Source organism: Acyrthosiphon pisum, chromosome A1, assembly GCF_005508785.2.
Source record: "Acyrthosiphon pisum isolate AL4f chromosome A1, pea_aphid_22Mar2018_4r6ur, whole genome shotgun sequence".
In the NCBI taxonomy this organism is placed as follows: Eukaryota; Metazoa; Arthropoda; class Insecta; order Hemiptera; family Aphididae; genus Acyrthosiphon; species Acyrthosiphon pisum.
Genome location: NC_042494.1, coordinates 66,498,229 through 66,512,555, shown reverse-complemented (window position 1 = coordinate 66,512,555; position 14,327 = coordinate 66,498,229). Strand labels below are relative to the sequence as shown.

At 28.8% G+C, this 14,327-nt stretch overlaps 1 protein-coding gene across 2 annotated transcripts in view; it reads left to right on the top strand.

The window, feature by feature from the left end:
• The first annotated feature begins 2,960 nt into the window (after positions 1–2,960).
• The window catches only part of LOC100163621 (band 4.1-like protein 4), a 171,967-nt gene continuing 160,600 nt past the window's right edge, over positions 2,961–14,327 (top strand). For both annotated transcript variants that reach the window (XM_008182275.3, XM_001952827.5), the window contains exon 1: positions 2,961–3,323. The gene's annotated coding sequence lies outside the window, so the exon portion shown is untranslated. The remainder of the gene's footprint in view (positions 3,324–14,327) is intronic.

Sequence of the window (14,327 nt, the reverse complement as noted above, 5' to 3'; positions counted from 1 at the left end):
ACATAATATATTCAAGCCTGGATTAAGGGGAGGGGCATGGGGGGCATGGTCCCGGGGCCCATTGATTTTGGGGGCCCATATTTATCCTCAAAAAATATTTTTTTAACGCGTCTAATACAGTTTAAAAAAAAATTATGTAAATAGGTATGTAGGTAAATTATTATTAATAATTATAAAATAAAATTGTTCTCAATTATATATCACGAAAAATTACTATAAATAATGAACTTTGTTTGACAACAATTTTGTTTGTTTGTTTTTTTTTTTGAGCATTTTGGATTACCGATTTAATTATTTAAGTATATAAGGGTTTAAAGGTGGTTATAAGTAAAAAATATTTAGCTCTTGTCAATTAGGTATTCCAGTTAAAAGTATTAATGCATATTATACTAAAATTTAGAGGACCATAGTTATCACTTATCAGCCTAGTGAACCAAAATTGATCATTTTACTGTCAAAATGTTCAGAAAAAAAGCTTTACCAGAATCCATAAAAAAAAGAGTGGTTACCATTTGAAAAAATAAAATCGATTTTATTATTGGTACAACTGCGTGTTTCAAAATTTTGAAAATGTTATAAAAAAATTGCCTGTTACAAAGAGAGAAACACGTCTTTTTTGTTTTAACGAAATTCCATATCATCGGTCCACAATTGTTAAAAAAAAGCCGCTTACAATGACATAAAATACATCCTGTATATTTTTTGTATAGTGAAAAATTATACAATAATATAAAGTCGTTAAAATGTAATGATACAATTATTTTAAACTAAAGTTGAAAAGGGGCCCCCTAAGTTAATGTTATCCCGGAGCCCAATTGATCTTTAATCCGGGCTTGAATATATTATATACTTATATAAACTATATTTATTGTGTATAAATTGTGAAAATTAAAATATAAATATACAACAATAGTTTCGGTAGCGTGAGTTAAATTGTGTCAGTAAAAATACAACACAAACCACAATATTTGTTTCCGATGCGGTATTTCTCCATGATAATACGGTTCCAAAGCAATAATTTTCTAATTTTTTATGCACCACTGATTATTATATTTAATGAACTTAAATAAATCAATGTCTCAATAAAATGATGTATATTTATGTTTGCATTTCTATAATGCATTTTAATAATAAAATTGCTGTGATCACACGGCGTTATAAATAGGCTATTCTGGTGCACCACGGTCGTGGATCCAATTTTCTAATACCTTATGATATTGCAGATATTCTTTTAATAAACATTTTTCAATCATTTCAAAAATAGATATTCTTAAGGTAATTGAAAAGTAAATTACTATAAATATTTAAGATAAACATAATTCTATACAAAATGAATTATAATATTTAGATTTTTATAAAATAAGAAAATAGTTGTTTTGTATAATGAAAGAGATTATATTCTCAGCATAGGTCTTTTTCCTAATTTTTGGTATAACTTTTTAGTATACAATTATTAAATATCCGTACATTGTATGTTATTATTTTATAATATTATTTTTGTTTTAAGATTTAAATAATAATGAATTTCTCCCGTAGAATATAATATTTTAAGTTGTTATATTTCCGCTACTATTATCTGTTGGAAATGCATTATGTATTATATGCATTAAAATGACATGTGAAATTGTGAACTCTAACAAAATTATTGGGTTTTAATTTCAAATATGTTTTATATTCCTTCTTACGTTTGATGCAATATGTAAGTTTACTTACAATTATTATTATACGATAAAAACCGTGAAAATATTGTTTCATTATTGGCGTCAAATACAGACCCACGGTCAGTGGCGTCATTTGGGGGTTGTGGTGAGGGGGAGCAGGGTGGGCATTTGCCCCCCCCTCACACTTTGTCATTAGCGGTCAGCTGTCGGGCCGGGTATGGGCTAGTTTTGGGCCTTTATATAGTAGCTAATAGGTAATATATTTAAGTAACCTCTACATATATGTATTAATTATTTAGTTATTGTTATCTCTCAAAAAAATGGGTTACTTACCTGTATGCTTATGATATTAACTTTTGATACTAACTAGTAAGTATACAATTATGTATAAGGAGGGTATTTGTATTGAGATAAAAATTCAATATTGTAATGTAATGTAATGTAAATGTTAGCGAGCTTTTTTTTTTGAGTTTTATTTTGGGCCGGTCAAAAATTTTGCCCCCCTCTCAAAAACTGAAATGACGCCACTGCCCATGGTTGAGCTGGTATCTGATTTAATACATTCATTATTAACTTTGAGTACGTCCTACACATATTTAAATATTATAATATATTCTATATTCATGAAATTTGTCTGATTTATTTTACATTATGTGTGCCGCACATTGCCTAGGATGCGTTTACTACAAATGTAACGTAAAAATCTACTCGGTAGGTTATACTACTGAAGTTTTATCATAAATTTTAATTAGAGCATTTTTCAGCGTAGTCGGACACGTCGAGGGGTGAATTGAGTGTGTTTATCGATAACTATGCGAAAACGACGACAAGCTTAATCCCGGCTAGGGTAGTTGATAATATCACGTCATCTGGTCATCCCCCTTTCTTAATTCCTGCAGTCTAAACATTTGCCATATACAACGAATAAATATCAAAAATATTAAAATAATAATAACTTGACGAGACGTAGTATTTATTTATTTTATATTATGTCGGTGAGTTCTCCTCGGACAATCGTGAAAATATTTACGAATGTTTGTGATTATAATGTCTGCACGGACCGACGGACACGACGGCCAATGGAATACTAATGAGTAATGACTTATGTAATATATTCCGAGAACATTATAGTGACTACAACACACACACACACACACACACATATATTATTATATTATATTATAGTTTACACATACGAATACATAGATATATATAATGTTGGCAGCGCCGTGCGGCGGCGGCGGCGGCACTCCAGTTCACCTGTTCTCCGCGTCGTTCCCGCCGCGCGGCCGTTCCAGCAGCCATCCGAGTCACTCCATGTGAGTAGTCCTTCGGATGCTCTCGTACTGTACGCCGGGCGTGTTTATTTTTATTATTATTTAGTGGCTTATTCTTAAGTTTTTTGATTATTTTTTTTAAAAATTTTATATCGGCATTGGCGTTCATTATTTTTGTAAATCGTTTCTGCGTGCGTGCGTGCGTGTATGTGTATGTGTGTGTGTGCTTTTGAGTGTGTGTGTGTGTGTGTTTAAAATATTTTCGTGATTAGTAATTATTATTATTTTTATATTTGACGGACGGAAAAATTACGAAATACCCGATGTACAGCAGAATATCCGCATCTTTGTTGCTCAAGTGGTGGGCCCAGTCGTTGTGATCGAGGTTAGTCCATTGAAAAATAAAAATATTAGCAGTAATTTTTATGTTATCGAAAATGATAATTCATTTTTACGTAATTAAATGCTTTAAAATAATAATTAGGTATTATTCTGTGATTGTCAGTTTATAGGGATATCGGTATTACATATTATTATATAAACAATTAGACAAAAACGTTTGATGGATAATATTAATTTTGATTATCCTCAGATTTATCCTATAAATAAGTCTAGAATACTGTTCTACATTAAATATTTATCTTAATATTAAAAGAAATTATTTTTTTTTATATTATAGTTTTATTCATGTACAATAATATACAGTCAATTACTATTTCATTTATATAATTACCTGTTGAATACATAACTAGTTTCAATATAGATAATATATGATCATTATACCTAAATATTTAAATAACATTTGTTCTTAATAATTTAATATTATTTTATGAAAATTATTAATATTTATAAAAAAGTTGAATTTTTTAGAAATTATTTTAAGTTCATTATATCATATGAGAAATAGGTAGAATATTAGTATGTTAATAACTAACCACCTTTAATTTTTAAAACGTTTTATTTTAATTTAATATTTTTTAAATATAATTTATACTTCAGAATATCTGAATTGAACGTTAAATTCTTTAGTAATGCAATACAAGTTTTTAGGTGTATAGAATGTAAATTAACAACGTATACACGCAAGTGTAGGTACAGAATAAATTAAAATAATATCAGTATCTTTATAGGTATTGTCACTTTAGTTATAGGTTTTATGTTTCAGTTTAATTCACCTTCTTATAATGTGTTAGATCTGCTTGTATTATATTATTATATTAATACTCGTGGAGTCGTAGTGTTACCAAAAACAATAGCTAGGTCTATTAAATAAAAATCATTACCAACCATATGTATATTTTCTTAGTATTTTTAAAAATAGTTTTAATTAAAAAACATAATAGTTAGATATTTATAGTTAATTTATGTTATATTCGAATTAAAACAATATTTTGCACTTTTGTGTATCAGGTATCACTAGTTTCTATTAGATAGGTAATAAAATAATGTTATAGAATATACGTTTAGCAGTATAATACTTTTAAATTGTAATATTATTTGTAATTATAATATTATCCAAATATAATTTTTAGTAGTGTAGTCTCCTTGACTTTGGTTCTTACTTCTTTGCGGGATTATTTTGTGAATAATGTTATTTTAGAATGTATATGATTATTATTATAACCACTGAACATAAGTATAATTAAGATTTCAAGGTTGTAGATTTTAATGCAGAACACATGTGTATTTACTATTTCAGCTCATTATCCATTTTAATTAAAATAAATATAATTAGTTATTACTTATTACTTATTAGCATATAATTTAAAAATATATTTATTAATTTAAAATAACATAATATAATATTGTAAAACATTAATAATCAAATATTTAGTAGGTATACAATCGGTATACAATTTATAATTTAAGCATAGGAACGAAAAAAAGTTACAAAAATTAGTAGGTACCTACACATTTTAGACCTTAAAAGACATAATATATTATATAAGTAATATTATAAAGACCGTATATTGTCAAAAATACATCATTAATAGAATTGGATAGATAATATATTTAAAATTTACCATTGGTTATTGATTATTTTCCAGTCAAATTTATTATAATAGCTGTGCAATTTTTTTTTATACTTTTCGTAACCTAATAATTTTACATCCACTTGACGAACTCAAATGTAAGTCTATATGCAATAAGAGTCCCAAGTGTAAATTTCTGTATACATTAACACAACGTTATCACTATATATACATTATATCAATATATTCAGCTCCTATATAATATCAAAGCAATAATTTATAGCTCAAGGATTTTTTCTCAATTTTATTTTTTGTATATTTACTGAAAGTGTATATTTTCCACACGCATTTCATACCCACTCGTCTGCGTCAAGATCCAACCCTTGATAATGGTTTCGTTATTATTAAAATTTAACGTACACATTTCAGTGCGTACAATAAATGTGGAGATGTGCGTGTGGCGTTTCCGTACAAAGCGCTATAGCGATGATTAATGAATAGGTAAAAATATATACGAAAAATATTTTTCATCGTCAGTAGGATAATATTGTGTTTGCTGTTTGGCGATTTTCAGACACAGAAATTCGAGATAGTTGCGAGGCGAGTAATACATTATTACAATAATACATTATATGGTGTTCGCGTGATGGCGACGTTGGCCAATTTACAGGCAAACGGAGACTTGGAAACGTGACGGACACGCGACGTACGCGCGCAGCATATAATATCCTATGGTGCAGGCCACTGTCGTCGCGCGACGCCAATATAGGTACTCAGTTCTCCGCGCCGCCGGCATTTCCAAATTCCTCGTCTAAGTCGCAGCGTATGATTTTGTGGTAGGTATCTGATGAATGGTAATATAATTATTATTATAATTCGGCGATTGGCGGTGATTTCTGATACATATCAATGCATGATAATAATGTTATCTGTGGTGCCACTTTACGCAGATTATAATATTATATATGATGGCAAAAACGAAATTTTCTGTTTTTTTTTTTTAAATTTAATCATCGTATTCAATAATTGGCAGATTCGAGTCAACGACATTTCCCCCCATGTATTGTGCTCCTAATGATTTTGTATTTCTGAAAACTTTTTTTCTTTTTTACTAGTTTTCCATGCTAATTAATATACGTCTGTAGGTGCGAATATCGCACATTGGCCATTGCACATCGTCTTAATGCCTATAATTATCGAACGTGAATGACATAATATTATACACTATAATAGTACATTATACAAATCACCAAAACATTTTCAACATATAGTTTTATTTATCTTTCTTTTCATTAATATATATGTAAAATCAAAACTATTCGAAAATTTTCAAAATGTATAACTCTAGTGAGTTGCCTGATCTGTACTTTTTTGGTATTATCCTATCTGTAATCAGGTTTAATCTTTTAACGTACAAACTTGTAAATATAATATGTATTTAAATAATTAAACGAGTTTTAAGGATTTATCTATTTGTCTATCAATTTCATGTTTAATAACATTATTAAATAGATATAAAGTAGGTATTTCTATTTTTTAATATTTTTTTGTATGTGTGGTTACGTGTAGGTACTTGTATCAATATTTAATACATGTCATAGATATGTAATATAGTTATCAGTTTACATGACACAAAATGTGTCACTTTTAATTAAGTTGCACTTGAAGTCTTAATAAAGACATGTTTTCTGATAAATATTATTGGTGTATACCATTATGAATCAATAATCATTATAAATTACGTGTACTTTCATTTTTAATATTTTTTGGGTTTAATTTGATATTTTTAACGGTCATCTACCTATTTTATTCATGCTGTATTGCTGTAGTATCTACAAAATATTTATTATATATAATATAGTTGGTCCGTATGATGACGTCGTTGACACTAGATACTAACCTAGTCACTTTTGACTTGACGTCTTGACATGACGTATATCGTGTATTGTACCCATATTATATTACTGGTGTTCGTTTGTCACATTGTGCAGGATCCGTGTGGAATATTATTACAGTAAAGTATATGAACCAATAACGTTGTTGGATTTTTTTGTTTTGTTTTGTTGAACATTTAACTTAAATATTTAAGTTTATTGCAAATAATGGAACTTAAGTATATTATGGGACATATTGCTGTGTAATATAATCTATATCATTAATACAAGTTTATTATTATTAAGTTCACCAGAATTCTAATATTTAACCAGTATACTAGTAGGCTGGTATTATGGGATATTCGTCCATTTTAGCTGTTTTCACAATTACGATGGAATATAATTTGTAATAGGCGCCCATTTATTAATTTCCACAAAAATATTTCCTCATCTCCAACACATGCATCACACTTTATTAAATTAATATCAATATGGATAAATATTGATAATGAACCGTAGAAATTATATTTGTATACAAATTAAGAGTGACACAATAAATATAAATAAAACAACAAAAGTTTTATTATACAACAAACAGTAATTTACATTTTACGATACACAAGTAATAGTGAACTAAAACAGATATAGAAAATTGTTAAAGTTATCATTGATGATAATCGAAATTGTATGTATTGAGCTTTAACACAAGAATGAATTCAAAACTCGAAATAATAACTTGGGTTCACATTAGAAACAAAACTTTATACATAAATTTGTGTACGCACCTTCTTATAAGTTATAGTATATTGTATATTATATTCGTTGAACAATTGTGTGTACATTTTTACATTTCATGGTTTAAATTTGTAAAAGATTTTCGGACATTGTTGTCATTTTTCTAGAGATAATTAATTTTGAATTAATTGTTTGTACACATATGTAATAAGAAAATTAAAAAAAAAATTAATTACATTTCAATATATATTTCCTTTGATGTTAAATAAACGACAAGGATACAGGGTTGTATAAATCGAAAATTTATTTTTTTTGATTAATGATTATATCAGAGTAAACTGTTAATAATACACACTTGGAAAAAAAATAGTTAACATGCACAAAGGATATTGACAAAATGGGAACTCTTTGACAATAAACACGGTTAAACGGTTAATGGTAGATAAATTATTATGTGGAGGGAAGTGGGAAATGGCGTTGGTACCTAACAAACAATAAATATGTCTGGGGCATTGACGACTTTCCGGTTGACCAGATGACTCAAAAAAGACAACTTTGTGATGCGTTCCCCTTGTTAATACATTTTTTGAATGTCATCACCTGTTTGTTCTGGTTCAACGAGAAACTTAAAACATTACTACATAGTAATGTCATAAAATAATTGTATTAATAATATATAAGATCTTAGGAAAAATAATAAGTGTTATTCGTATAACTCGTATAAGGTTCATGAATATAGTTTTAAACTTAAAGTTAAATTTCCACGAACTCCATCGACTTAATAGATAGGTAATAGTTAGGTAATATTATATTTGTATAATATTAAGATTGATTTTTTTTGAAAACAAGCTTTTTAATATATTATTATAGTGTTTCCACGGGCTCAAAATGAGGGATAATAAACAAAAAAATAGGGTTTGAATGAACATTATTGCAATAATAATATATGTATGGGAATGTATTGAAATTGTCAAATTACGTTCTAAATTTGTTCATATTTGTTTAGGTATCTAATAATATTAATTTTATTAGTATAAATTATAAAATCAATATTGTTAAACTCTTTGTCTTTAATTGAATTTTATAGTTACAATAAACATTTTCTCTACTATGGATTTTTATCGCACCGTTTGTCTTTAGAGTATAAAATGTTTAAGGCCTATCTCCTATGTTAGTCTTTTTCTATAAAATTGCAATAAAAAAAAATCAATTTTATTATTAGTTTTTCTTTCTATTTACTCTAACTATTGTCTGGCTTCTTAATCATTATAAATATTATATAATGATTATAGTGGCATTTTTCATAAACTTTTTTTTATTTCAAGTTTAATTTTTAAATTATAATTATCTTTTCATAACATTTATTATTGAATAGATTAGGTAAAGTTTTAAAACAATTAAAATATACAATATGTAGACAAATAACGTCGGATAACCAATTTAAGTTCAAACACAGGTTGTATGACGTGTAAACGATCTTAACAAATGGCTAAGTAGTCTGAGAGTTGGTTTGGTCCAGTAGCAAAATGGAATTCTAAATCCAATAAGGCATCTAACGGTTATTTTAAAATATAGGAGTTTATTAGCTTAACTAAATATTATATTATTAAACATTCGATTTTTAATATAAGATTCTTCAGCTTAAGCTCTACATTCTGTTAATTTTTTTTTACTGCCCATTCTCTGTTTGTATATTGACATCAAGTTGCACTTTACTTAGTGAAATAAAATATCAGTGATTAATAGAACACTCCGGAGTCCATTTGGAGCATATACTCATAACTCACAAGAGCATAACAGTCGTGAAAATAGTGTTTTTCTCTGGGCATCGGATTGTTATTGTAAGTCGTAAAATCTGACAATAGAAAATCGTAAATCCACTGAAATTCATATATGCCACCTAACGGAAATATAACCACATCATGTATAGACACTATATCGATTCAGTAACTACAATGCTATTGTTGGTAGACGATAATTAGAGAAAGGATCGTAGAATCGGATATAATATATTACATTATCTTCTTTCAAGGTGTGCACAATAGTTCACTGTTTCTTTGGACTAGATGTCAGCGTTAATATATTTATTTATTTTCATAGACATATGTTGCTTAGTGTATTATATTAACTGGTATAGAATATATATATATAACAAAATATGCATTAAATATATAAATCAAATATTTTGACGCCAGTAGAATTTCACGTTTTAAGAAATAAAAACTATTTATTAACAATAGAATTTTAATAAGGTTGGTACCTAAAGTTGAAATATATATAAATAATGTTTACATCACAGTATTCTAGTTATGACAGCGTCAAGTACGCAATTATAAATAATTATTCCATGCGAAAAAATTATTCATTTATTTAAATTGAAAATAAATTTTACTCGAAAGTCGTTGGCATTTCTATCACGCCGTTATATGTCTTAAGCGTATAATATTATGTTTATGAGGTTATTGCTATAGTACCTATTGCTATTTGCTGCACACAGTGTTTTCAAAAATTTTGTTTATTGAATTTGTAAAATGATCTACTTATCATTTGGTTAAGTCTTTACTACGCATAGCAAGTTTTCGTAAGAATTTGTTCAGTAATATAACGAGAAAGTACCCAATTATAGAAGTATTGTCACGATTGCAGCATAGAGGAAAAAGTCGTATATGGCCAGTGTGCACGTTGCACTTCACTGGGAATCGGATGGCTACGTAAAGATTACATTAACCTAAAAAGCAGTTATAGACTATAGCGTCTGAACTCGGAAGTTAACTTCGTACCATGGCATCGATTATTAGGTTCCTAGGTACCTACTTACTATACACATAAATAGTATTAGGTATTTTAATATATATACACACTTAACATTTAGATGGTAGATGTCATTACTGAACGAAGATACTGAACGAAGAATAATAACGATATAATTAGTTGGTTTTAATATATAAAATAGTGTTTGGTTTTTATTTAAATTTTATAAATAAAACTCGAGATAGAAAGTCATTGGAGAAATTGTTTTTTACGCGGTTCTTTTATTCTAAATAATTGTAATCGTCTTGTTGCTATAACCTGTACGCCGTGTATAGAACAGGTGTCTGTTGGGAGACTGACGGCACCTGCTGTCTATCTGATGGCATACGTCAGTGTTGTCTCTCCCTCTTCACGCACGGTCCGTCATGTACATCGCAATAATTATTATCAACACCGGAATAGGAAACTCGTTTGGACATTTATTCCCGCCAAAATTCTATTTTTTTATATCGTATCTTTATCGAAATTGTTATTTTTTTTAAACCATGTCCATGTGCTTTTTTTCGCAATATTACAAGCAGGTAGTTCTGTTGATAGCATTATGTGTAGTAACCCTAATAATATTTTTGAAAAACCTAGGGTTAGATACGAGTGTATTACGTATGTACATATGTGTGTATGTATGTATGTATGTATGTGTGTGTGTGTGTGTATACGTGAACAATAGCCATTGGAGGTCAAGAGCTCTCTGAGAGCGAGCGTGCGCGTGATATGATGGTTTGGAAATCGTGACGTTTCTGAGATACGTGACCGGCTCACAATGCAAACACGTCGGTCGGATATTAATCCGCCACTGTTGTCGATTATACCCAATGAGCCACGTTTGGGTCGATTGTTTTTTTTTTCATCGTCGTTATTATAATGTTATATTTATATACAATAATCGTCTTTAAATGTTAATAACAAATATGTGTATAGTAGGTAGGTAATGATATTATAACTTTTCAGTTAACATTTTTAGACGAACAGCGAAGAATATAACGTTATAATATAGGTAGGTACCTTAAAATATATATGAAATAGAAAATATTTTATACTTACATGTAATGCTCACGTCTAGTTAATCTTACTTGAATGTTTAACATAAATATGTTATTGTGCTCGGGACGTGTTCATAATGATACTTATTGCATGTATATTCACACGAGTCATTGCCGAAATTTTATAGGATGTATATTATGTCCACCAAAATCCGAAGTCTTTCTTAAATAATATTATGAATACGAGTATACGACTATAAATAATATGATATACATATATAATATAAGTTCCTCATACCTATTTTGATATGATACAACTGTGTGATTGTGTGAACTATACAAATAATTACAATTTAGTTATATGTAGTTTTAATGTTATACGTTTATTTAGTGCACTAGATTTACTTGCTTTTATTTACTTTACTTAATAGAACTTAAACATGTTTGGTCCGAGTTGAAGACGTATAGTCTCAGAATGTCTACATTTGTTTTTAGTAACACATTCGTGGAAACTCTTAAAACTTTCAGATTTTAACCCTGCATGCGTTGTAATTATCACTTGTATTTTATGCAGATTAATGCATTTAGAATGTAATTTTTTTATGATTTTTTCCATCAGCTAGTGTTTGATGAAATACTAGCTAGGTATTATATTGAAGTATGATGCCGAGAGTAATTGAAACATAAAACAGTATAATAATATTTATAATTATAAACTACGTCCGGCCGATGTTAAAGGCGATCTGGATTTATCTCATTTAAATTTTAAAATATTCTCACGATTGTGTTCTAGTACGCTTTAATGCCACCACGGAGTTGGAAAATATGAAAAGTACTATACAAATACAAAAGAAAAAAACTATAAGGTCATTTACTTTTATGAACTAATGCACAATGATATTATCAAACCAACAATGCTGCTTTATATAATATATATATATATATATATAGTACATACAGCATAATTAGAATTTCGTTAGATCATAAAAACGTCGACTCTTATAACTAAAAAGTCTATGATATACGTGTACAGAAAACGTGATTCTTTTTTAAAAAACTTTTCATTTTTTTTTTGAGTAATAATATTACGAATTTATAAGGGAGTTCTTGGAAATTAGAATAAATAAATACATATTTCACATGAACGCGTTTTGTTATTAATTATTAATGCCCATTGCAAAATATAATATAAGTATTAAAATTGGTAGATTATAATATTTTTTGTTACTTTTAATTTTAAGCAAGTAATTTAATAACTATCAAAAAGAGGTAACCTATATATTTAACACGTTAAACTTATTTCGTATAATAAATATCTATTATTATTATGAATTATATATAAGCGGGTACAAAAAATAAATCAAATGGAAATCTACTTACACAATCTGTTAGGTACATACTGCAAAAGCAATATTAAGACGATTAAATATAGTATGAACATATTATTAAACTGCATACTAGATTATTTTGGTTATACATTTAGTAGCATGGTCGTGGTGAGCAATTTACATATTATGGCTGAAAAAATATATTATATCGGTTGGTGGAAAAATGATAAGCCCCATTTATTAGATTGCATATTGGATCAACAATAACGATATGATTTGATCGGCAATGGTACGTGAGAACAAGAGCATTTACAAATTATGCACCGGCCGTCCGTCTGCAGCCGATCTGTATAATATGTGGTTCTCCCCTTGTTCGTGTGCGTTTGTTTGCTATTTGCAGACTACTATATAGTCGTATAATGTATATAATATGTGTACACAATACCCCCTCTCCACAACGCCGATTATTGTTAACGTATATTATATAGCGTATAATGTGTGCGCTTTGTGCAATCGAATTAAGCTCATTTACAATAATAACAATACATCACGGTGCTGTATACACTTTGTTTATTGTTTGATCATACGCCTGTTTGTATAATTATCGTGATTACATACTGATATATTATATTAATTTAACAAATCCACCGTGATAAGGGAAGATAAAAAATGTTTAAGTAATCCAACAACTTGATGATGATTTTGGATACTATATTAATAAAATTAGCTTCGTCGCCGTAGTATTATAGTCTTGACCTCTCCCGCGGTTGATATGTATATACAAAACAGGTTGTCGACCTCTTACGGTGGTCATGTGTGTACGTTTGTATGTTGTCGGTGTCTGCGCGTAGTGAAACAGTGAGAGATTGAGAGAGAGAGGTAGTGAAAGAGAGAAGTGAGAAAGAAAAATAACGTTTTATAAATACCCAGCCACTATACGTATTATAGTGCTCGCCATCGCGTATTAGACTAGTTTATTTAAAAAGGTTGAAAACACGCCATATAAACGGATACAGTTAGTCAGCGGTGTTTGTATAGAAATCGAAAACGGACGAGTTCAAGCTCTTTATAAAGATGATCTGGTTATCGGTAATTTACGTCCCCCTCGCGGATCCCCCGGTATATCCATTGTGTGATCCGCGGTTGCCCTCTTTGTTGTGTCTCATATACATTGTACTATATTATGCGTTAATAACGGCAGACATCCCGCCGCCACCGCCACCACTGTCAACAATGACCGTATCAAAACTCTGACGTTATCAGGCAATTTAACTAAATTATTATTACGATTACGGTGTATCATTAACAGTTCTAAAGTTTAATTTTATAACGAATCTAATCGTTTGTCTGTATACGAATATTATTGAATTTAGTATAATTTCCTCTGGCCCGAATTTCTGTTGAGCACAAAGGTACCTCTCCTAATAGATAATATTATATGTAAAGCGAAAATATATTTGTCTGACAGCAGTTTGCTACTGTAAACTTTAAGCTAATGTTGAATACAAAGTCGTGTAATTCTAATTGAGACTAAAGTTTAACATTATTGACTGTTGATCAATGGTAATGCTAATGGTATTTTTTTTTTATAAAATATATATTCTATGTAAGAGACCTATGTATATTGTATTACTCAATAATATTATATAAATTAAAAACGATATTTTTTGTATTATGTACCTACCTAT